General features: G+C 38.8%; 1 protein-coding gene across 12 annotated transcripts in view; it reads left to right on the top strand.

Moving 5' to 3' along the window:
- The window catches only part of CADPS (calcium dependent secretion activator), a 796875-nt gene that overhangs the window by 388762 nt on the left and 383069 nt on the right, over positions 1-25044 (top strand). The window contains exon 1 of one of the 12 annotated variants that reach the window (XM_079933011.1): positions 23888-23924. The exons of the other annotated variants lie outside the window; for them this stretch is intronic. The gene's annotated coding sequence lies outside the window, so the exon portion shown is untranslated. Of the gene's footprint in view, positions 1-23887; positions 23925-25044 lie in introns of those variants that run through there. 12 annotated transcript variants of the gene reach the window in all.

Here is a 25044-nt window from a genome sequence, read left to right as displayed (position 1 = left end):
GGTTTCTGCTCTAATTTTTATTACTGTCCAGCAAAAATGCAGTAGCAGTAATAGCTCATATCAATGACGATTTATGTCAAGCAACTCACAGCACAAGGGTTAACACGTGGGCTCTGGAGTGAGACTCCTTGAGGTAAAATACCACAGCCTGCACTTACCAGCTCTGTGGCTTTTGGCAAGTTACCAAGTATGTGTGCCTTCATTTTCTCATCTGTAAAATGGGTGGAAGAGGAGATAACAAGACATGTCCTGTGGGGCACTGTGAGGCATAATTAGGTAATAGAGGAAAAGTGCTTAGAACAGTGCTTCAAACATACTGATATAAACAAAATATTCCCTAACTAACTTAATTATCACAACCACTTTATCAGGTGGGTAAGGTTGCTATCCCCAGTCTACATATGAGAAAACTTCAGCAGTTTTATGTCATTTGCCAAGGTGTCATAGCTAGTCAGTGGCATAGCTGGGATTTGAACCCAGACTGATTTCAGAGCCTAAAAACCTCATCCATTTATTCATGCTTTTGTTTTGGCGGGTTCTGAGTGTAGGTTTTATTTGTTTTGTGGGGCATTAAGCGAAAAGGGGCATAATTCAATATCCTATAATAAACCATAATGGAAAAGAACAGGAGAAAGTATACATACATATAACTGAATCTCTTTGCTATATGGCGGAAACTAACACAACATTGTAAATCAACTGTACTTCAATAAAATACAAATTTTTTTTTAAAAAAAGGGAAGGGGGCATAGTGAACTGAGTAGCCAAGAGTCTTGGGTCTTGCCCGGACTCCTGGTTTCTGGGATAACCCAGAGAGTTCCTCAGGTCCATACAACAAATTAGATGCAACTGGAATTTCTGCTCTTCAACAGCTTATCCGTGGTGTTATTTAAAGTTTATAATAATGATTCTGAGAAACAAAGTCATCAAACACATGTGTATACACACACATACCTCATCCTCAGATGGTTTCAGTTTTTTCTATAATTTTCTCCGAACATTGGAAATCTATAAACATATCTAGTAAAATTCTCTAAAAACCAGGTTAACTACCCTCAGACAATAACCATGTCCCTAATCCATGTGAGATAATCAAGTTTTTTTTTCTGTAGGGAGGGTCAGGATGAGTCAGGGGAAAGGCCTCCCGTTATGTGGTGCAGTCATTTTCGAGCAGTGGTTTGTGTCAAAAGGTCTGTGTTCTGGTTTAGTAGTCATGTTGGCAAATGAGAAAGGGAGCTTCATGGGACGGTCTGCTACATATATTAGCTCCAGCCTCTTCCATAATTCTTAATTCAGTTCATGGATAAATTTGATCCGCAGCACCATTGACACTGACTCTGTTTAATTCAGGTCTGTGTTGGATTCTTTCCAAGAAGACTCAAAGCGAATGCCAAAAGGACCCTGCTTCATATAAATAAGCTTCTATTTCACCTTTAACAACAGCATTGACCCCAAAGAGACCATGGAGGAAAGTTTCCAATTAATAGACCTGTTCTGAGAAATCAAATAAGCAGTGATTCCGTACGCTACACCATATTAAATTTTGTGTATTCTATTTCCCCAGCATTGTACATGCTTGTTGTCACTTGGCATTCACAAGTCCTTGCCACATTGGTTTGAAAAGTGAACAAAGTAGGAACAGAACTAATTAGCAAAGAAAAGTACTTCCAAACACTTCTTAAGCACATAACCTTTAGGCTTTTTTTCTTCTTTTAAGGTACATGTATATATTTTTTTTATTCACCTCTAGTGTCTTTCTAGCTTATATTTGCTGAGCCCCTGGGTACCCAACACTCTACTGAGTGCTTTAAATGTATCATCTCATTTAATCTTTACACATTGCTGTGTGGTTGGTGTTACTGTTATTCCCATTTTACAGATGAAGAGACTAAGGCACAAGAAAAATTTGCTAATAGGTGACAGAGCTGGGCTTCCAGTCCAGGTAGCTGGACTGCAGAATCCATGCTGTAAATCTCTATGCCATACTGCCTCCCAGAAGGAGGTTATCAATAAGTATTTGTTAAATAAATGAATCATCATGTGAGCTGTAGTTGGGAGAACTTACCAAGGGCCTGTGACAGAGGACATATTTAATTAAAAATTAAATAGTACACTTTTTATTCACATGCGTCCATTATCTTATGATATTTTACTTAATGAAAAAAATGTGTCTCTACAGAAGATCTGTCTCTTCCTACCTGCTGAATTTGGGATGAGTGACATTCCCTGAGAATGCTGTGAGTCAGCATCTTTTCAGCATGGACTACCATTTACATTCTCATCTGCTGCAAAGGTCCATCTAAACAACTGGTGTAAGAGTGTGAATCTCCCGCAGCTCCATTTTTAGAGCCTTGTTAATTAAAGCAACAGCAACAAGGACCATTTATTGAGTGCTTGCTCTGTGCCAGCCAGGTGCTCAGCTCTTAATGTTCATTATCTCATTTAATCTTTACAAATTGTTTCTATCTAAAGGATGGAAAACAGTCTCAGAGAAGTAAGATAACTTGCTCAAGATTTAGAAAGGGATGTTGCCAGAAGACTTTGATCCCAAGCTCATGCCCTTATCCCCCATGCTACGCTGCCCAGTGCTCATTCCGGTACCTTCTCTACTTTCCCTCCTGTGCCTAGTCCAGTGCCTGGTGCCATGGACAGATCCTAGTACCTGCTGATGATGGAAAGATCAGTTGGTTACTTGAGTGACTGATGAAATGGAAAGTTGAACTGTTGTCTCTAGAGTGGTGCTTCTCATATGTTAGTTTGCATATGAATCACCTGGGATCTTGTTCTTTGTTTTTAAATTTAATTTTTATTTTATATTGGAGTATAGTTGATTTACAATGTTGTGTTAGTTCCAGCTTGTACAGCTAAGTGATTCATATGTGTATATATATATATATTTTTTTTTTTTCTTTTCTTCTTCAGGTTCTTTTCCCATATATGTTATTATAGAGTATTGAGTAGAGCTCCCGGTGCTATACAGTAGGTCCCTGTTGATAATCTATTTTATATATAGTAGTGTGTATATGTTAATCCCAAACTCCTAATTTATCCCTCCCTCCTCCCCCACCCCACCACTGGCAACCGCAAGTCTGCTTTCAAAGTCTGTGAGTCTGTTTCTGTTTTGCAAATAAGTTCATTTGTATCATTTTTTTAAGATTCCACATATAAGTGACATCATATGAAATATATACATTGTATATATGTACCACATCTTTATCTCTTCCTCTGCTGATGGACATTTAGGTTGCTTCCACGTCTTGGCTGTTGTAAATAGTGCTGCAATGAACATTGGGGTGCATGTATCTTTTCGAATTAGGCTTTTCTTTGGCTATATGCCCAGGAGTGGGATTGCTGGATCGTATGGTAGTTCTAAGTTTAGTTTTTTAAGGAACCTCCATACTGTTCTCCATAGTGGCTGTATCAATTTACATTCCCACCATCAGTGTAGGAGGGTTTCCTTTTCTCCACACCCTCTCTAGCACTTATTGTTTGTAGACTTTTTGATTATGGCCATTCTGACCAAAGAGAGGTGATGACTCATTGTAGTTTTGATGTGCATTTCTCTAATAGTTAGTGATGTTGAGCATCTTTCCATGTGGTTTTTGGCCATCTGCATGTCTTCTTTGGAGAAATGTCTGTTTAGATCTTCTGCACATTTTTTGGATTGGTTTCTTTTTTGTTTGGTATTGAACTCGATGAGCTGTTTGTGTATTTTGGAAATGAATCCCTAGTTGGTTGCTTCACTTGCAAATATTTTCTTCCATTCTGTGGGTTGTCCGAAGATCTTGTTAAAATGTACCATCGGGCTTCCCTGGTGGCGCAGTGGTTGAGAGTCCGCCTGCCGATGCAGGGGACACGGGTTCGTGCCCCGGTCCGGGAAGATTACACATGCCGCGGAGCGGCTGGGCCCGTGAGCCATGGCCGCTGAGCCTGCGCGTCCGGAGCCTGTGCTCTGCAACGGGAGAGGCCGCAACAGTGAGAGGCCCGCGTACCACACACACACACAAAACGTACCATCTGGTTCAGTAGATTTTAGGTAGGAATGAGATTCTGCATTTCTAACAATCTCCCAGGTAACCCTGATGCTGCTGGTCATAGAACCACACTTTGCATTGCAAGGCTCTAACCCGAGCTGTCCAATGTTGGTAACCACTAGCTACGGTGTGGTTATTTAGATTTAAAACAATTAAAATTAAATAAAATTAAAATTCAGTTTCCCATGTGCACTAGTCACGCCTTTCAAGTGCTAAACAGCCACGTGTGGCTATTGTCTACCATATTGCACAAGCAGATATAGAGCACTTCCATTATCACAAAAAGTCCTGTGGGACTCCACTGCTGGGGAATGTCTCTTAAAGCAGAAATAATCTGCTTTAAGAATCCCAAATACATTTGTATCTTATTTTATGGGTCTGAAAAAGTGTCTCTTTTCTCATCATCTCTTATGTTATCTTCCCCATATATCAGATACCCAAATCTTTGATGGGAAATGTCAATATTGTACAAAGAATACGCATAAATATATTTTCACTTTTTAACTTAAGATCCAACACATGTGCTTGAAGGAAAAAAAAGGGCACTGTTTTTAAAATAACAAACCACACGATTGTCACGACTCCAAAAGCACCAGAACTTTATTGAAAATGTTCTAATTAGACTCAAAAAATATATGAGAACACATCTGCAAACCCAGCGCTTTCTGGTCCTTCTTAGTCACATTTATGACTTTTCTCCACACATATCTTGTCAAAGACTCAACTTCCATGCCTTGGGGTCTAGAGCTCATGGTCATTTTCAGCAGAGTAAGGAAAATCATTTTATTCATTGACAGTATACTAAAAAATCATTTTGTCCAAGCCTCTCATTTTACAGATGGGTAAACACAGGCTCAAAAAGAGATGGAAATTTCACTTAGCGTTAGTTAAAGCTGTTCTTAGGTGCAGGGTGATACTTGCTGAACTGATGTCAATCAGTCTTCCCCTCCTCGTCCCCCTGGGATAATCTGCCTTTGAATGACAGAGGGATCACTGAAGTACACTTTTTTTTTTTTTTTTGCGGTACGCGGGCCACTCACTTTTGCGGCCTCTCCCGTTGCAGAGCACAGGCTCCGGATGCGCAGGCTCAGCGGCCACGGCTCACGGGCCCAGCTGCTCCGCGGCATGTGGGATCTTCCCAGACCGGGGCACGAACCCGGGTCCCCTGCATCGGCAGGCGGACTCTCAAGCACGGCGCCAGCAGGGATTTTTTTTCCTTCTCCTCTCCTTGCACAATGTCAAAGATATACGTGGAGACATTTGGAAACAAATTGGCTGGAATGGAAACAAATAGGGCTACAACATTTACAAAGTAATTTCTTTTTGTATCAGTGGTACCTCCTCATTATAAGAATTTAGAAACTGCACATAAGAAAAAAAATAAAATTTAAATCACCTGTAACAGTTATTCAGCAATATTACTGTGAATTTGATTATGTAGCCTTCTTATTTTTCTGTCTGAGATTTATAAAAATATATATCACGTACTCTTTTGCAATATCATGAACATTTTCCCAAATCATTTCGTAAGATTCTGAATCATTTCTAGTGGCTGAAGTAGTAATTCATTATAAGGTAATATCAAAACGTATCCATTTGAATCACAATTGTTCAACATTTATATTGCTTCTTCCTTTTATTTTAAACCAACCTGTGGTTTGTAGGAGTAATTGATATAATTTTCTTCATAAGTTCCTAAAAATGGAACTACTTGGTGAAGTATTTTTAAAGATTTTAAGCCTTCTGTTGCCAAGTTTCAAAGTCCCCTCCAAAGTGCTTGTATTCCTGGATCCAAGACTAAATATATAAAAGTAAACTCCCTGAGGATATGGGTTCTGGCTATTTTATTTCAGGCTATCTGCAGAACCTAGAATAGTACCTAACAGATAGTAGGCCCTCAGTACATATTTATTAGCCCAGAGGCTGACACATAATGATGTTTGATAAATGTTAATTACAGTATACTTTCTTTAAAGCTATTATTATTTTCACTGTTCACACATTCTCACTGCATGACATTTTTATAGGTTTATTTGGAATAATGTCTAAAAATAAACATAACACTCTTGAAAACTCCAGCCTAACCTCTTTAGTATTCTCCTGTGGGTTGTTTCCTTTGCTGAATATCTTTGGAACATGGTCAGTGTAGAGCTGGTTTCTGCCTTTTTTTTTTGGCCAGTTTATTTGTAAAACTTCATGCTGTCACTTGATGTCTTTTCAGGCTCAAAGAATACAACTCACTGAGGCAAATTTGCCTGAGCAAAATACTATTGAATTTATGAAAAAAAAAAAAGAAAATGATCACAGACATGCCTTCTCCAATATTAGAGCTTTTTTGTGTGTCTACTGGTTGGACTCACATCGTCTTCCCCTTTTCCAGGGAATGTAGCAGGGTTATTGAAAACATTGGCTTTAGGTTAGAACTTGGGTCTACCATCTCTGTGACTTTGTGCAAACACAACATTGTAAATCAACTATACTCCAATAAAATTAAAATTTTTAAAAATGTAAAAAAGATGAAAATTAATAGTGAAAAAAAAATTACCCAGCCTCCATAAGTCTTGCTTTCCTCACTTGTAACAGTAGTGCCTATTTCTCAGAGTGGTCAAGAAGAGCCCCCAAGACGGTACATATAAAGCTCTTAGCACCAAGTCTAGATCAGAATGAACACCCAGTAAACAGTGGCCACTGATACTAGAACTTCATTGCCACCAGTGATTAAGCAGTGAATATATGTCCAGTTTTATGTTCCCGTGGTTCTATTTCATGGACTTGACATTGGCTTTTAAATTCTGAGATTAGTTCATTAGATTTTGCTGAGCTTACCACTTGGGGAAAGCTTGCAGCAAATTTTTACTGAGCCCATTTTTGACTAAAAGAAAAGAAGACCCAAGTTGCACAGCAAATGCTTCTGGCACTCCAGAGATCCAGAAAACTGTTGGAACTGGAACTCTAACCAAAGCATCTCCTTTCTCAATTCAAAGTATCAGACTACTTCATGATAGTCATGCTGGTAATAATGGTCATTCCAAGGCTGATGAAGGCGTGCATAAAATGAGTGCTTAGTTTTGGCTGGGAAGCATGCATTTATACATAGTATTGCATTTAATTCTCACAACAACCACAAACGTAAGTGCTATTATTCCCAGAAGCTGAGAGGATTTATTAATTTCTCCAGGATCACATAGTCGGGAACTATGACCAGAAACCAGTTCTATCTAGACTGAAAACCTGTGCTCTTGCCTACCACAGTTTGCTTTGTAAAACCAACCATTCGGAAGTTAGTCCCTGCTCTTAGCAGAAGTCAGTGAGGTCATTTTTTCCCTGATCGTTGAAAAGACTGCCAAATCACCGGGATTGAATGGGTAGCCAGAACAATATTAGAACCTGATCTCTGTTTCCTATTTTCAGTCCTATTTAAGTTCAGTGAAAAATACCCTAAGCCACTAGCCTTTCAAATCTGAAGTTCACTGGAATTTATTTTTTAAGTCTTCTTCGAAAAAGACCTGAGTGCAATCCCAATTTGCTTTGTAAGAAGAGATTTATTTTGCCTGTATTCATTAGCTCTCCAGTTGAGCACACAGAGAGAAACAAGACAGCAGATTATTCAAATAAACAAGTCATCTGATTGAAAACACACTAATAACCTCGTTATTGAGGGGAAGCCCTGTCTGCTGGAAGGTCTCTTTAGCAACAAGTCATGTCATTGAATCAGGAGCTAGAACAGGGACCAAAGGACACATGTAATAGCTTTGCAGAATTTAAAAATGCAGCTGTGTGGTTCTCCCGGGTCATTCTGATCTTTAACATGCATGGATTGAAGGCATGAATCCTTGTTTTGTTTGTTTCTTTTTGAAGTATAATTGACCTACAACACGATATTAGTTCCAGATGCACAGCATAGTGATTTGGCATCTGTATACATTACAAAATGATCGCCACAATAATTGCGGTTACCATCTGTCCCCATATGAATTTATGATGATATTATTGGCTGTATTCCCCATGCTGTACATTTCATCCCTGTGACATACTTATTTTGTAAGTGGAAGTTTGTACTTCTTAGTCTCCCTAACCTATTTCACTCACAGACCCCCCCCACCGCCATCCTCCTCCCTCCTGGCAACCACCTATTTGTTTCTGAATCTCTGAGTTTGTTTCTGATTTGTTATGTGTGTTCATTTGTTTTGTTTCTCAATTCCACATGTAAGTGAAATCATTTGGTATGTCTTTCTCTGTCTGACTTATTTCTCTTAGCATAATACCCTCTAGGTCATTCCATGTTGTTACACATGGCAAGATTTCATTCTTTTTATGGCTGAATAATATTCCATTAGATAAATAGATAGTTGATAGATAGACAGATACCACATCTTCTTTATCCATTTATCCACTGATGGACACTTATGTTCCTACTCTATCTTGGCTATTGTGAATAATGCTACAGTGAGCATGGGGGTGCATATATGTTTTCAAGCTAATGTTTTTGTTTTTGTCGGAAGAATACCCAGAAGTGGAATTGCTGGATTACATGGTAGGTCTATTTGTAATTTTTTGAGGAACCTTCATACTATTTTCCATAATGGCTCTACCAATTCGCATTCCCACTAACAGTGCACAAGGGATCCCTTTCTTCCACATTCTTGCCAATGGTTGCTTTTGTTGTCTTTTAAAAATTTTTTTTTAATTTTATTTATTTTTGGCTGCATTGGGTCATCATTGCTGTGCGTGGGCTTTCTCTAGTTGCAGCAAGTGGGGGCTACTCTTCCTTGTGGTGCGCAGGCTTCTCATTGCAGTGGCTTCTCTTGTTGCAGAGCATGGGCTCTAGGCACGCGGGCTTCAGTAGTTGTGGCACGCAGGTTCAGTAGTTGTGGCTCGTGGGCTCTAGAGCACAGGCTCAGTCATTGTGGCGCACGGGCTTAGTTGCTCCGCGGCATGTGGGATCTTCCTGGACCAGGGCTTGAACCCATATCCCCTGCGTTGGCAGGCGGATTCTTAACCACTGCGCCACCAGGGAAGTCCTTGTTGTCTTTTTGATAGTAACCATTGTAACAGGTTGAGGTGATATCTCATTGTGGTTTTAATTTGCATTTTCCTGCTGATTAGAGATGTTGGGAATCTTTTCATGTGGCTGATGGCCATCTGTATGTGTTCCTAGGAAAAATTTCTATTTAGGTCCTCTGCTTTTTAAAAAAATTTATTTATAAATTTATTTATTCATTTATTTTTGGCTGCATTGGGTCTTCGTTGCTGCATGCAGGCTTTCTCTAGTTGCAGTAAGTGGGGGCTACTCTTCATTGCAGTGCTCAGGCTTATTGCAATGACTTCTCTTGTTGTGGAGCATGGGCTCTAGGCCTGCAGGCTTCAGTAGTTGTGGCATGTAGGCTCAGTAGTTGTGGGTCACGGGCTCTAGAGTGCAGGCTCAGTAGTTGTAGCGTATGGGCTTAGGTGCTCCATGGCATGTGGGATCTTCCCAGACCAGGGCTTGAACCTGTGTTCCCTGCACTGGCAGGAGGATTCTTAACGTCTGCACCACCAGGGAGGTCCCCTCTGCTTATTTTTAAATTAAGTTTTTTTGTTTTTGTTTGATGTTGAGTTGTATGAGTTTTTGAATATTAACTCCTTATCAGATATATCATTTGCAAATATCTTCTCCCATTCAGTAGGCCAGTGTTTTGTTTTGTTGATAGTTTTTTTTTTCCCCTGTGCAAAAGCTTTTTAGTTTGATGTAGTGCCATTTGTGTATTTTTGCTTTTGTTTTCCTTGCCTCGGGAAACAGAGCCCCTCCAAAATATTGCTGAGGCCAGTATCAAAGAGCACACTGCTTATATTTTTCTAGGTGTTTTATGGTTTTCAGGTCTTTAATCCATTTTGAGTTTACTCTTGTATGTGGGATGAGAAAGTAGTCCAGTTTGATTCTTTTGCATGTAGCTGTCCAGTTTTCCCAACATTGTTTATTGAAGAAGCTGTCTTTTCCTCATTGTATGTTCTTGCCTCCTTTGTCATAGATTAATTATCCTGTTAGCATGTGTTTATTTCTGGGCTCTCTATTCTGTTCCATTGATCTATGTGTCTGTTTTTATGGCAGTACCATACCATTTTGATTACTGTAGCTTTGTAGTATAGTTTGAAGTCAGGGCACTTTGTTCTTCTTTCTCAAAATTGTTTTGGCTATTAAGGGTCTTTTCTGTTTACAAACAAATTTTAGAGTTATTTGTCCAAGTTCTGTGTAAAATGCTATAGGGATTTTAACAAGGAACACACTGAATCTGTAGATTGCCTTGGGGAGTATGGTCATTTTAACTATATTAACTCTTCCAATTACTGAACCTAGTATATCTTTCCATTTGTTTGTGTGGTCTTTAATTTCTTTTATCAATGTCTTATAGTTTTCAGAGTACAGGTCTTTTACTTCCTTGGTTAGGATTATTCCTAGATATTTTATTCTTTTTGATGCAATTGTATATGGGATTGTTTTCTTAATTTCTCTTTCTGATAATTCATCATTAGTGTGTAGAAGGCATCACATTTCTGTATGTTAATTTTGTATTCTACAACTTTAGTGAATTCATTTATTCAAATAGCTTTTTGGTAGCAGTTTTAGGGTTTTTTATATATAGTATCATGTTCTGAAAACAGTGTCAGTTTTATTTCATCCTTTCCAATTTAAATTCCTTTTTTTTTTTTTTTTTTGTCAGATTGCTGCCGCAGGATTTCCAATACTATGTTGTATAAAAGTGGCAAAAGTGGACATCCTTGTCTTGTTCCTGATCTTAGAGGCAGTGCTTTCAACTTTATATCATTGGGTATGATGTTGGCTGTGGGCTTGCATATATGGCCCTTCTGTGTTGAGGCTTTGTTGAGTTTTTATTATAAATGGATATTGCATTTTGTCAAAAAGTTTTCTGTATCTATTGAGATGATTATATGATTTTTATTTTTCAATTTGTTAATGTGATGTATCACGGTGATTGACTTGAGCATATTGAATCACCTTTGCATCCCTGAAACACATCCCGCTTGATTATGGTGTATGGTCTTTTAAATATATTGTTGAATTTGGTTTGCTAATATTTTGTTGAGGATTTTTACATCTATGTTCATCAGTGATGTTGGTCGCTAATTTTCTCTTTTTGTGTGGTGTCTTAGTCTGATTTTGTTATCAGCATGATCCTGGCTTTGTAGAGTGAGTTTGGAAGCATTCCTTCCTCTTCAGTTTTTTGGAATAGTTTGAGAGGGCTGGGTATTAACTCTTATTTAACTGTTCGGTAGAATTCATCTGTGAAGACACCTGGTCCTAGACTTTTGTTTGTTGGGAATTTTTTATTATTATTTTAATTTCTTAATTTAATTTAATTTATTTTTTTTATACAGCAGGTTCTTTATTAGTCATAAGTTTTATACACGTCAGTGTATACATGTCAATCCCAATCACCCAATTCATCACACCCCCCCCCACCCCCACGGCTTTCCCCCCTTGGTGTCCATACGTTTGTTCTCTACATCTGTGTCTCTATTTCTGCCCTGCAAACCAGTTCATCTGTACCATTTTTCTAGGTTCCACATATATGCGTTAATATACGATATTTGTTTTTCTCTTTCTGACTTACTTCACTCTGTATGACAGTCTCTAGATCCATCCACGTCTCAACAAATGACCCAGTTTCGTTCCTTTTTATGGCTGAGCAATATTCCATTGTATATGTGTACCACATCTTTATCCATTCATCTGTCGGTGGGCATTTAGGTTGCTTCCGTGACCTGGGTATTGTAAATAGTGCCGCAATGAACATTGGGGTGCATGTGTCTTTTTGAATTATGGATTTCTCAGGGTATATGCCCAGTAGTGGGATTGCTGAATCATATGGTAATTCTATTTTTAGTTTTTTAAGGAACCTCCATACTGTTCTCCATAGTGGCTGTATCAATTTACATTCCCACCAACAGTGCAAGAGGGTTCCCTTTTCTCCACACCCTCTCCAGCATTTGTTGTTTGTAGATTTTCTGATGATGCCCATTCTAACTGGTGTGAGGTGATACCTCATTGTAGTTTTGATTTGCATTTCTCTAATAATTAGTGATGTTGAGCAGCTTGTCATGTGCTTCTTGGCCATCTGTATGTCTGCCTTGGAGAAATGTCTATTTAGGTCTTCTGCCCATTTGTGGATTGTGTTGTTTGTTTTTTTAATATTGAGCTGCATGAGCTGTTTATATATTTTGGAGATTAATCCTTTGTCCATTGATTTGTTTGCAAATATTTTCTCCCATTCTGAGGGTTGTCTTTTCGTCTTGTTTATGGTTTCCTTTGTTGTGCAAATGCTTTGAAGTTTCATTAGATCCCATTTGTTTATTTTTGTTTTTATTTCCATTACTATCAAAAAAGATCTTGCTGTGATTTAGGTCAAAGAGTGTTCTTCCTATGTTTTCCTCTAAAAGTTTATAGTGTCCGGTCTTACATTTAGGTCTCTAATCCACTTGGAGTTTATTTTTGTGTATGGTGTTAGGGAGTGTTCTAATTTCATTCTTTCACATGTAGCTGTCCAGTTTTCCCAGCACCACTTATTGAAGAGACTGTCTTTTTTCCACTGTATATCCTTGCCTCCTTTGTCATAGATTAGTTGGCCATAGGTGTGTGGGTTTATCTCTGGGCTTTCTATCTTGTTCCATTGATCTATGTTTCTGTTTCTGTGCCAGTACCATATTGTCTTGATTACTGTAGCTTTATACTATAGTCTGAAGTCAGGGAGTCTGATTCCTCCAGCTCTGTTTTTGTTCCCTCAAGACTGCTTTGGCTATTCGGGGTCTTTTGTGTTTCCATACAAATTTTAAGATTTTTTGTTCTAGTTCTGTAAAAAATGCTGTTGGTAATTTGATAGGGATTGCATTGAATCTGTAGATTGCTTTGGGTAATATAGTCATTGTCACAATGTTGATTTTTCCAGTCCAAGAACATGGTCTATTTCTCTGTCGGTATCATCTTTCATTTCTTTCATCAGTGTCTTACAGTTTTCTGCATACAGGTCTTTTGTCTCCCTAGGAAGGTTTATTCCTAGGTGTTTAATTCTTTTTGTTGCAGTGGTAAACGGGAGTGTTTCCTTAATTTCTCTTTCAGATTTTTCATCATTAGTGTATAGGAATGCAAGAGATTTCTGTGCATTAATTTTGTATCCTGCAACTTTACCAAATTCATTGATTAGCTCTGGTAGTTTTCTGGTGGCATCTTTAGGATTCTCTAAGTATAGTATCATGTCATCTGCAAACAGTGACAGTTTTACTTTTTTCCAATTTGTATTCCTTTTATTTCTTTTTCTTCTCTGATTGCCATGGCTAGGACTTCCAAAACTATGTTGAATAATAGTGGTGAGAGTGGACATCCTTGTCTTGTTCCTGATCTTAGAGGAAATGCTTTCAGTTTTTCACCATTAAGAATGATGTTTGCTGTGGGTTTGGCATATATGGCCTTTATTATGATGAGATAGGTTCCCTCTATGCCCACTTTCTGGAGAGTTTTTATCATAAATGGGTGTTGAATTTTGCCAAAAGCTTTTTCAGCATTTATTGAGATGATCATATGGTTTTTCCTCTTCACTTTGTTAATATGGTGTATCACATTGATTGATTTGCGTATATTGAAGAATTCTTGCATCCCTGGGATAAATCCCACTTAATCATGGTGTATGATCCTTTTAATGTGTTGTTGGATTCTGTTTGCTGGTATGCTGTTGAGGATTTTTGTATCTATATTTATCAGTGATATTGGTCTCTAATTTTCTTTTTTTGTAGTATCTTTATCTGGTTTTGGTATCAGGGTGATGGTGGCCCCATAGAATGAGTTTGGGAGTGTTCCTTCCTCCGCAATTTTTTGGAAGAGTTTGAGAAGGATGGGTGTTAGCTCTTCTCTAAATGTTTGATAGAATTCACCTGTGAAGCCATCTGGTCCTGGACTTTGGTTTGTTGGAAGATTTTTAATCACAGTTTCAATTTCGTTACTTGTGATTTGGTCTGTTCATATTTTCTATTTCGTCCTGGTTCAGTCTTGGAAGGTTATACCTTTCTAAGAATTTGTCCATTTCTTCCAGGTTGTCCATTTTATTGGCATAGAGTTGCTTGTAGTAGTCTCTTAGGATGCTTTGTATTTCTGTGGTGTCCATTGTAACTTCTCCTTTTTCATTTCTAATTTTATTGATTTGAGTCCTCTCCCTCTTTTTCTTGATGAGTCTGGCTAATGGTTTATCAATTTTATCTTCTCAAAGAACCAGTTTTTTTAAAAATTAATTAATTTATTTTTGGCTGTGTTGGGTCTTCGTTAACGTGTGAGGGCTTTCTCTAGTTGCGGCAGGTGGGGGCCACTCTTCATTGCAGTGCGCGGACCTCTCACTGTCATGGCCTCTCTTGTTGCAGAGCACAAGCTCCAGACCCGCAGGCTCAGTAGTTGTGGCTCATGGGCCTAGTTGCTCCGCGGCATGTGGGATCTTCCCAGACCAGGGCTCGAACCCATGTCCCCTGCATTGGCAGGCAGATTCTCAACCACTGTGCCACCAGCGAAGCCCAGAACCAGCTTTTAGTTTTATTGATCTTTGCTGTTGTTTTCTTTGTTTCTATTTCATTTATTTCTGCTCTGATGTTTATGTTTTCTTTCCTTCTGCTAACTTTGGATTTTGTTTGTTCTTCTTTCTCCAGTTCCTTTAGGGGTAAGGTTAGATTGTTTGAGATTTTTCTTGTTTCTTGAGGTAGGCTTGTATAGCTATAAACTTCCCTCTTAGAACCGCTGTTGCTGCATCCCGTAGGTTTTGGATCATTGTGTTTTCATTGTCATTTGTCTCTAGGTATTTTTTGATTTCCTCTTTGATTTCTTCAGTGATCTCTTGGTTATTTAGTAACGTATTGTTTAGCCTCCACGTGTTTGTGTTTTTTACGTTTTTCTCCCTGTAATTCATTTCTAATCTCATAGCTTTGTGGTCAGAAAAGATGCTTGATATGATTTCAATTTTCTTAAATTTACTGAGGCTTGATTTGTGACCCAAGATGTGATCTATCCTGGAAAATGTTCTATGCGCACTTGAGAAGAAAGTGTAATCTACTGGTTTTGGATGGAATATCCTATAAATATCAATTAAATCTATTTGGTCTATTGTGTCATTTAAAGCTCCTGTTTCCTTATTTATTTTCATTTTGGATGATCTGTCCATTGGTGTAAGTGAGGTGTTCAAGTCCCCCACTATCATTGTGTTACTGTCAGTTTCCTCTTTTAGAGCTGTTGGCAGTTGCCTTATGTATTGAGGTGCTCCTATGTTGAGTGCATATATATTTATAATTGTTATATCTTCTTCTTGGATTGATCCCTTGATCATTATGTACTGTCCTTCCTTGTCTCTTGTGACATTCTTTATTTTAAAGTCTATTTTATCTGATACGAGTATTGCTACTCCAGCTTTCTTTTGATTTCCATTTGCATGGAATATCTTTTTCCATCCCCTCACTTTCAGTCTGAATTTGTCCCTAGGTCTGAAGTGGGTCTCTTGTAGACAGCATATATATGGGTCTTGTTTTTGTATCCAATCAGCAAGTCTGTGTCTTTTGGTTGGAACATTTAATCCATTCACATTTAAGGTAATTATCAATATGTATGTTCTTATGACGATTTTCTGAATTGTTTTGGGTTTGTTTTTGTAGGTCCTTTTCTTCTCTTGTGTTTCCCACTTAGAGAAGTTCCTTTAGCATTTGTTGTAGAGCTGGTTTGGTGGTGCTGAATTCTCTTAGCTTTTGCTTGTCTGTAAAGCTTTTGATTTCTCCATCGAATCTGAATGAGATCCTTGCCAGGTAGAGTAGTCTTGGTTGTAGGTTCTTCCCTTTCAGCACTTTAAGTATATCACGCCACTGCCTTCTGGCTTGTAGAGTTTTTGCTGAGAAATCAGCTGTTAACATTATGGGAGTTCCCTTGTGTGTTATTTGTCACATTTCCCTTGCTGCTTTGAATAATTTTTCTTTGTCTTTAAGTTTTGCCAATTTGATTACTGTGTGTCTCGGAGTGTTTCTCCTTGGGTTTATGGGATTCTCTGCGCTCCCTGGACTTGGGTGGCTATTTCCTTTCCCATGTTAGGGAAGTTTTCGCCCATAATCTCTTCAGATATTTTCTTGGGTCTTTTCTCCCTTTCTTCTCCTTCTGGGACCCCTATAATGCGAATGTTGTTGTGTTTAATGTTGTCCCAGAGGTCTCTTAGGCTGTCTTAATTTCTTTTCATTCTTTTTTCTTTATTCTGTTCTGTAGCAGTGAATTCCACCATTCTGTCTTCCACGTTACTTATCCATTCTTCTGCCTCAGTTATTCAGCTATTGATTCCTTTTAGTGTAGTTTTCATTTCTGTTATTGTATTGTTCATCTCTGTTTGTTTGTTCTTTAATTCTTCTAGGTTTTTGTTAAACATTTCTTGCATCTTCTCGATCTTTGCCTCCATTCTTTTTCCGAGGTCCTGGATCATCTTCACTATCATTATTCTGAGTTCTTTTTCTGGAAGGTTGCCTATCTCCACTTCATTTAGTTGTTTTTCTGGGGTTTTATCTTGTTCCTTCATCTGGTACATAGCCCTCTGCCTTTTCATCTTGTCTCTCTTTCTGTGAATGTGGTTTTTGTTGCACAGGCTGCAGGATTGTAGTTCTTGCTTCTGCTGTCTGCCCTCTGGTGGATGAGGCTATCTGAGGGGCTTGTGCAAGTTTCCTGATGGGAGGCACTGGTGGTGGGTAGAGCTGACTGTTGTTCTGGTGGGCAGAGCTCAGTAAAACTTTAATCTGCTTGTCTGCTGATGGGTGGGGCTGGATTCCCTTCCTGTTGGTTGTTTGACCTGAGGCAACCCAACACTGGAACCTACCTGGGCTCTTTGGTGGGGCTAATGGCAGCCTCTCGGAGGGCTCATGCCAAGAAGTACTTCCCAGAACTTCTGCTGCCAGTGTCCTTGTCCCCACGGTGAGCCACAGCCACCCTCCGCCTCTGCAGGAGACCCCCCAAAACTAGCAGATAGGTCTGGTTCAGTCTCCCCTGTTGTCACTGCTCCTTCCCCTGGGTCCCGATGCACACACTGCTTTGTGTGTGCCCTCCAAGAGTGGAGTCTCTGTTTCCCCCAGTTCTGTCGAAGTTCTGCAATCAAATCCCACTAGCCTTCAAAGTCTGATTCTCTAGGAATTCCTCCTCCTGTTGCCAGACCCCCAGGTTGGGAAGCCTGATATGGGACTCAGAACCTTCACTCCAGTGGGTGGACTTCTGTGGTATAAGTGTTCTCCAGTCTGTGAGTCACCCATCCAGCAGTTAATGGGATTTGATTTTACTGTGTTTGTGCCCCTCCTACCGTCTCATTGCAGCTTCTCCTTTGTCTTTGGATGTGGGGTATCTTTTTTGGTGAGTTCCAGTGTCTTCCTGTCGATGATTGTCCTGCAGCTAGTTGTGATTCTGGTGTTCTTGCAAGAGGGAGTGAGAGCACGTCCTTCTACTCCACCGTCTTGGTTTCCTGGATCTCGGGAATTGTTTTATTATTGATTCAATTTTATTACTGGTAATTGGTCTGTTCATATTTTTTATTTCTTCCTGATTCAGTGTTGGGAGAGTGTATGTTTCTAGAAATTTATCCATTTTTTTCCAGCTCATCCATTTTATTGGTGTACAACTGTTGATAATAATCTCTGATGATCCCTTGTATTTCTGTTGTGTTGGTTGTAACTTCTCCTATTTCATTTCTGATTTTATTTACTTGGGACGTCTCTCATTTTATTTGATGAGTCTGGCTAAAGTCTTATCAATTTTTTTTGTCTTTTCAAAGAACCAAACTTAGTTTCATTGATCTTTTCTGTTGTTTTTTTAGTCCCTATCTCATTTATTTCTGCTCTGATCTTTATGATTTATTTCCTTCTACTAACTTTGCTTTTTGTTTGTTCTTCTTTTCCTAGTTCCTTTAGGTGTAAGATTAGGTTGTTTGAGTTTTTCTTGTTTCTGGTGTGAAGCATTTAAGTGGACATTGACAAATGAGTAACTTTCTATGAGTCACCAACTTTCTGGGTATCCCCCTAATAAAGTGCATGCTTTTTTCAACTTCCTCTTAACTCACTTTGTTCTCGTCTAAGGAAACCCAGGGATATAGAAACTGTATAATGCAGTGACATATGCAGAAACTGAGAGGAAGCTAGAGAAAGGATACATATGGTAAAAAGTGCTGTCATTATGCCCTGTCAGCTTTTTTCCAAGACCCTCTTATTTTTCATTCAAGTACTTTGTAAACAAATTAAGTGAGGTAACTAGTGAGGAAAGGTATTGCATCCTCTGCCCTTCAGTTATTTCAGAGTTGACTGTGTGTGATACATACCATGTCATTCAAAGGAGCCTTGAGGGACACCTGACCTAGTTGAGCAGCCGTGCTTTAATAAAACTGCCACAATAAGTTATGGAATTTCTTACACAAGTGTGAGATCCCCTCAAAGACACACTGAAGGTTACTTAAATTTTAATATTTAGAGCATAGCATAGATGGTAGTGACCAGATGGCTGGGTTGCATGACAATGATGATGACAGTGACATGATGAGCACGATTATGATGATGATAATGATGATGATGATAGTACCTATCATTTTAACATACTTACCATATGCCGAGGACAGAGTTACAATGTCGTATATTAGCTCATTTAATCTTTACAACATCATAATGAAGATGCTAAGAGTATACCTACTTTACAAATAAACGAATGTTTAAAAAAACTAATGCTGTTTTCTCAAGACCACATAGCTACTGGGTGGTGGATCCACAATTCAAACTCAGACAGTCTGATTCCAGATTGAAGATCTTTAATCACCGTATCTGTGGTCTCCAGACTTTTTTGAACACACACTCTGTCAGTAAAACATTTTGCTGATACCCCTTTTATGTTTATTTATTAATAACTAATACTATACTAATATACTATGTACATAATAAAAGCATGTAAAGTATAAATGAAGGATGGCCAAAAGATGAAATAATACTTGATTTTGTTATATTTCTCAATGGTATCAATACAAAGCATTTTTGATATCATAAAAAGGTAATAATTGATGTTTTGATGAAAGTTACATGCTTGAATATGTATGCTTCAGTATTTTTGAAATTTTTGTTTAATGCTTTCTCAATTAGTAGCTCAAAAGCTAAGTTCTGAGTTTTTTTTTCACTGCTTGGTCATAATTGGAAATGACGCATTAGAAAGATCCTTAGATCCAAATGGAAGATGGGCATCACTGGATGTATTTGTGAAATCAAGATATCTGTGTTTCAGTTCTTCCCACCAATTATGCAAAGATTTTTGTTGAAATCCACCTAGTGAATTGTCTTTTCCAATGTCAATCTATTGTTGTTCTGCAAATGTTGCATCTTTATATATTTTTAATTTGTTTAAGAATTATTAAAACTCTTAGTACAACACTTTTGAATACTGATTAATCAGGCTTATAAAATTTTTTCCAATATTTTAAAGAGATTTTTAGAGATACATCCAATATATGATGCACCCTGACATCACACAATAAAAGAATCATTTTGTTAATGATTTAATTTTTTAATGATTTAAACATTTAATGTTCCAAAAACATTATTTGCTTTCAAATTGCTCTCTCCATAACATCCTTTTGTTTTTTTTTAAAGCGTTTGTCTTTATGTCCAAGATGCTTGGTGTTTATATATCTTGCTACTTGTGATGGCTTGAAGCCATCATTAGCTAGTGTCTCCAGATAGCATGCATGGGACATAGTTCACTGTTGATGATGATTATCCATATATCAAATATTTTTCTTATTATTTTGCATTGGGGAGGGTTGGCCTCGTGATAGATTTGAAGAGCTCATCTTTGTAATTCTTAATAGGCTGATGAGGAGTGAGAGGGGAAGTTTGGATTCTGCCGTTTTCTTATTCATTTGTGCTGATATTGTTTATTAATGTAACCGCCTCAGGCAGGGTTGGGAGGTGGGAAACTGATGGATCTTTAATGGTGTTACACTGCGTTCTCTTCCTGGGTTCCTTCAGTTTGGGGAACGGCCAGAAATCTTACCGTATATGAAGTGGGTGAACACTGCAGTTCTATAAGAAGGCTATTTTGGTATCAACAACAATAAAAATTGCTGGATGACAAAAGCAAGGCTCAAAGTGTGGGACATTCACAATCCAGTTTTTCAAAATATTCAAAGTACAGTATGAGCAAATGAACCTCATGGGGTTGGGAGGTTGAGTCTCTCAGTATTATCATGGTGGGGAAGTTAAATTGCTATAAATAGCCCTGGTCACTGACATTCCCTGCCCCTGCCCCAAACACCACTGCCACCAGAGTTAGATCACTCAGTAACTTTTAGAAAAACTGTATGGAAATTATGGAAATGTCAAATGTATATACATAAGTAGAGAAGTTAGTGTCATGAACCCTATGTACCCATCCCTCAGTTTATTAACTGTTACTTCGTCGTCAGTCTGTTTTATCTATATTCCCCATACCTCCCTATTGAATTATTTTGAAGCAAATTCCAGACATAACATCATTACACCCATAAATATTTTAGTATGATCTCCAAAATAGAAGGACCTGTTTTTGTAAACATAACCCATGGTACCATTATTATACTTGATAAGTTAACTTCCCTGAGGTCTCACGAATGTTTTTTAGTTTGTTCACTCAAATCAGTTTCCAAATAAGGTCCATGTATTGTAATTGATTGATATGATGCTTGTGTGTCTTTTAATCTATAGAGTTTTCTCTCCCCTATTTTAAAGTGATTATTATTTTGCTTGCAATTTTTTTGTTGATACCAGGTCATTTGTCTTGAAGAGTTTCCCATAGACTGGATTTTGCTGATTGTACTCCCTTCGTATTATTTAACATGAGCGTCTGCAACCCCCATAAACTGGTAGTAGGATCCAGTGAATTATCACATTAAAATCTGATTCTTTTACAAGAATACCTCAAAGGCAGTGTTTGCATTTCTACCAGTAGTCACATAATAACTAGTTCTCTCCCTTTTGGGATCTTAATAGCCCTCGATGACAATTACCTAGATCCATTATTCTGAGGGGTTGCAACAGGTGATACTTTCTTTTTTCACCTACTAGCTGGAGCAAGTCTGTAAAGAGAAAATTTCCTTTATCAGTTTTTTGATTACTCTGAGGTACAGATCACACAAGAAAGGCAAAAAAAAAAAAAAAAAAAAGGTTGATACTTTCTCTTCATTTGTATTACCAAAATAACAGGTTCGTTCCTTAGCAACCTTGGAAGGTAACCGATTATGGTTTTTGTTCTGTTTTGGTTGAATACTGTTATGATCTGAACATACTTTACATGACATTCTGTGTAGTCATTATTTTTATTGATTCTCAAATTATCTATGGCCAGTGTCAGGCTCCTCTAACTGGTTTCTGGATCCTTTTAAGAAGATCCCAGCAGTCTTTGATAGCTTCCTTAATTTCTGATAAGATAAGGGTCTTCATGTACATTACATGCCTCAGACACGGAATCAGCAGAGGAACCCTGGGCAATTTTCATGGGAAATTCAGAGATCACAGTCTGGAAATCATTTTCATTACAAGCTTTGGTTTATCTTCCATTTTTTAAATATAAGAGTGTGTGTGTATGTGTGTCTATTTCTCTTCCTTTCTCTTAGATGCATAGTACCATAAAATATGCACATTTCTCTGCCTGTCATTTTTTCTGTTAACAATGTGTACTGGAGGTCATTCCATATCAGTATCTAAAATGATTCTTCATTCCTTTCTTATAATTATACTGTACTGCATTGCATGGTGATTCAATAGTTTCTTCAACCAGTTCCCAATAATGGGCATTTGCTATTATAAGTAATACTTCAATGAATAGCCTTGCATATATATTTTCTTAAACTTGTCTCACTTAACTTTATAATCATAACTAATAGGTTAAGTACATTGCCTGAGGTCACACAACTAATAAGTGATTATCTGAGATTTAAACCCGACCTTGTTGTCTAGCTCCCAAACCCAGGTTTCTATTTGCTGTCTCTTTATTATCGCAGGATAACTAAAACATTGGGCCTGGAATTATATCAGTTCAGTGTGGAGGTACTGCTGATCGGAAGCTCAAACTTTACTTGGCCTTTGATTAATAAAACTAAAGGAGAAAAGACTATTAGGTGTCAAATGCAGGGTTTTAGGAAGGAGACAACTTTCAAAACTTGGGTCCTTGGAGGGAAAAATAGAGGTTCTTGATGGTGGAAAAACTTGGGGTGCACCATTCCCAGCTGTGCTTGAAACTAATTCAGCCTTTTACTGGGGCACAGACCAGAAGCACACACATCAGTGAGACTCCCCCAGATCTCAGACTTGTCACTTGGGTCACCTTTGTTCAAGGAGAGCCACACTCTTTGTTGTTTTCTTTTTGGAACCTCGGGAATATTCTGGAAGGATGGTGCTATTAGGAAGATAACAGTCTAGACTATATTCAAAACTCCTCAAATGCAATGCTTAAGCACCAAAGACTGTTTCTTTGGCTATTTTTCCTCCTGTCCAGGGTTACATAATACAACTCTGTATGTCCTTCCATAGAAAGGAATTTGGCTGTCTTCATAGCCAGATCTGACCCATTTTTTCCCTTTGGAGACTGTCTGGAAAATTATAAGTCAGAATTTACCTCTTCTTTTATTATACATTAAGTAAGATGTTGGACATGAACTCATACCATCCGTTGGGTATCATGAGGGTAATCCAGAATGGTAGTTCCAAAAGGGCAAGGTTTTTTCTTTTTTAAATTGCCATTGAATCCTCAGTGCTTAGAACAGCGCTTGACACATAATGGCGCTCAATAAATAACTCTTTGAATGTATGAATGAATGAATAAATGAATGAATAGATGGATGAATGAATTTGGGCTCCAGAAATTTGGTCAGTGTTGATATTAAACTTTAAGGATGGCCCATTAGTCTGCCTTGTGCAAAAATTACCAAGAGGGGGAAATGCTTTTTTCTTCTCACCTTTCTTCTTTTTCTTTCTCCTACCTTTGGACATCCTCTCCTTTTTCTAGAGTTTTTCAGCCAGTTCCAGAATGATGCTGCTCTTCTTCTCTACCCTCACCACAAGTCCAGACTTCTTAGTAGAGCAGATGTCAGCATAGTATTGGTGGGGCATTGGGGGAGACTAGAGGGAGGTGAGGAATATTAGGGTAGGATGATTAGAAATTAATATTCAGGGTTTTCTTTAAAAAGCTTCTTAGAACTAAGAAAAATGGGGGATGGGAGGTGGTGGTGGGATGAATTGGGAGATTGGGACTGACATATATACACTAATATGTATAAAATAGATAACTAATAAGAAAGAAAAAAAGAACTAAGAAAAACAAAAACAAAAGCAAAACTCAGTCAAATCTGGGGACCAAAAGGAAATAAGAAATTCTAGTGCAGCGGAGGATGTAAAGCCTACCTCCTGGTCTCTTACTAATTTCTAAAATCAAAGAGGCAAACTTCCAGAAGGTGGTCTCTGAGATGCTAAGACTTGGAATGTCCGGCCTCTGCCATCTTGTGGTCTGCTTGGCTTTGTGTATGGCTTCCACGGGACACCTCGGATCACTCCCACTGCCATCTGCCCCCCTCTACCAACACAGCATGTCCTGGCCCCCAGGAGTAGTTTCCTCGGCACTCCAGTCCTTTGTGCCCTCCCAGCCTTCTGCTCTTTGCAGAAGCCTTGTCCCACATTGCCCCTCTTTCTATTTCTGCTCCAGGATTCTCGGCTACCCATGCTCAGTGTCCGCTGTGTCATCTTCCATTCATCCTGGTATATCAGAGGCCCACGAGGCTGACCCAACATTATCTGCTCTTCTCTGGGTTTCCACACCCAACTTCAAAGCTGCTTGTTCTTTGAAAGGAGGAGGTTTGTGTCGGAAAGGCTTCTGTATTTCTAAATGGAAGTGTGTCAATGCATGCACATCCTGACATACCCTCAGGTGTTTCCTACCTGCACATTCACTGCTCTTGTGTTTGGCAACAGCCAACTCAGCTGCCACGGGGCTGGTGGCTTTGTCTGCTGTGAGCCCTCAGGGCAGTGAACACTCCTGAGGGAGACTGTGGAGTCTACCCTGGACAAGCCTCCCGGTTATGTGTTATGTGAGTAGATAAGTGTGTGTCCTCTCACCCAAGGTTGCCTGTTTCCAAGTTCATGCTTTATGTTAATGTATAATAAATGCAAAGAGGCAGGGGAGGAGGGAGTTCAGACAGAGGGGATCTAGCTTAGGGAGTAGGAGGGGCCATCAGAGAGAGGGGACTTTATTAGCATTTTGCCAGAAAAGTAAGCTTTAGCCAAGTGAAGAAAGTGAAGGGAGAGGGCAGAGGGAAATGCTCTCCAATGGCAGCAATAGCCAAAAAAAGAACAATGCATCAGTGGAGTTGTGAGGACTTACAGAAAAATGACAATTCGACTTCTTATTGCCCATAGGGGCAATGTTCTAGACACAGCATAAAAGCATGTTGTTCCCCGACTGCAGACAAATATCCCAATGGGTAAAAAAGCAACTTTCCTTAAAGAGATTTCAGTGATATTCCACGCAGTCTGTCCACGTGCTTACCCGCACATGAAATCAACACTGCTTGTCTGTTTGTTAGGAAAAGTGGTATCGCTCAAATTGCAGGAAATTAACCGTCACAGCCACTTCCGAAAGGAACCCACACTGTTTCTCTGTTGGACAGAGCAAGGGTAATTACATCACCGATGCTTTTAAATGATCAGTAACAGAATCTTGGGGGAGAGAATTGACCCAATAAGAAATATCATTTTAATAAGCCAGAACTCATTTGTGGATGCAGAAAGGTCTTTGGAAACCTCTGTCCAATCCAGCTGGTTCATATTGCAACAAGGCGTTGGGCAGTGGAACTCGAGAGCACTGATGGCTTTTTACTCTTTGCTACTCTGAATCTCAGGACAAGCTTGAGTGGGAGGATTTTCTGTTCTCCCCTGTGCAGGCCTAGGGCTGCATTGTGTGTGCTGCTATATTTGG

Source organism: Stenella coeruleoalba (assembly GCF_951394435.1).
Source record: "Stenella coeruleoalba genome assembly, chromosome: 10".
In the NCBI taxonomy this organism is placed as follows: Eukaryota; Metazoa; Chordata; class Mammalia; order Artiodactyla; family Delphinidae; genus Stenella; species Stenella coeruleoalba.
Note: the sequence above shows the minus strand (reverse complement) of the source record. Positions and strands in the feature narration are given on the sequence as shown.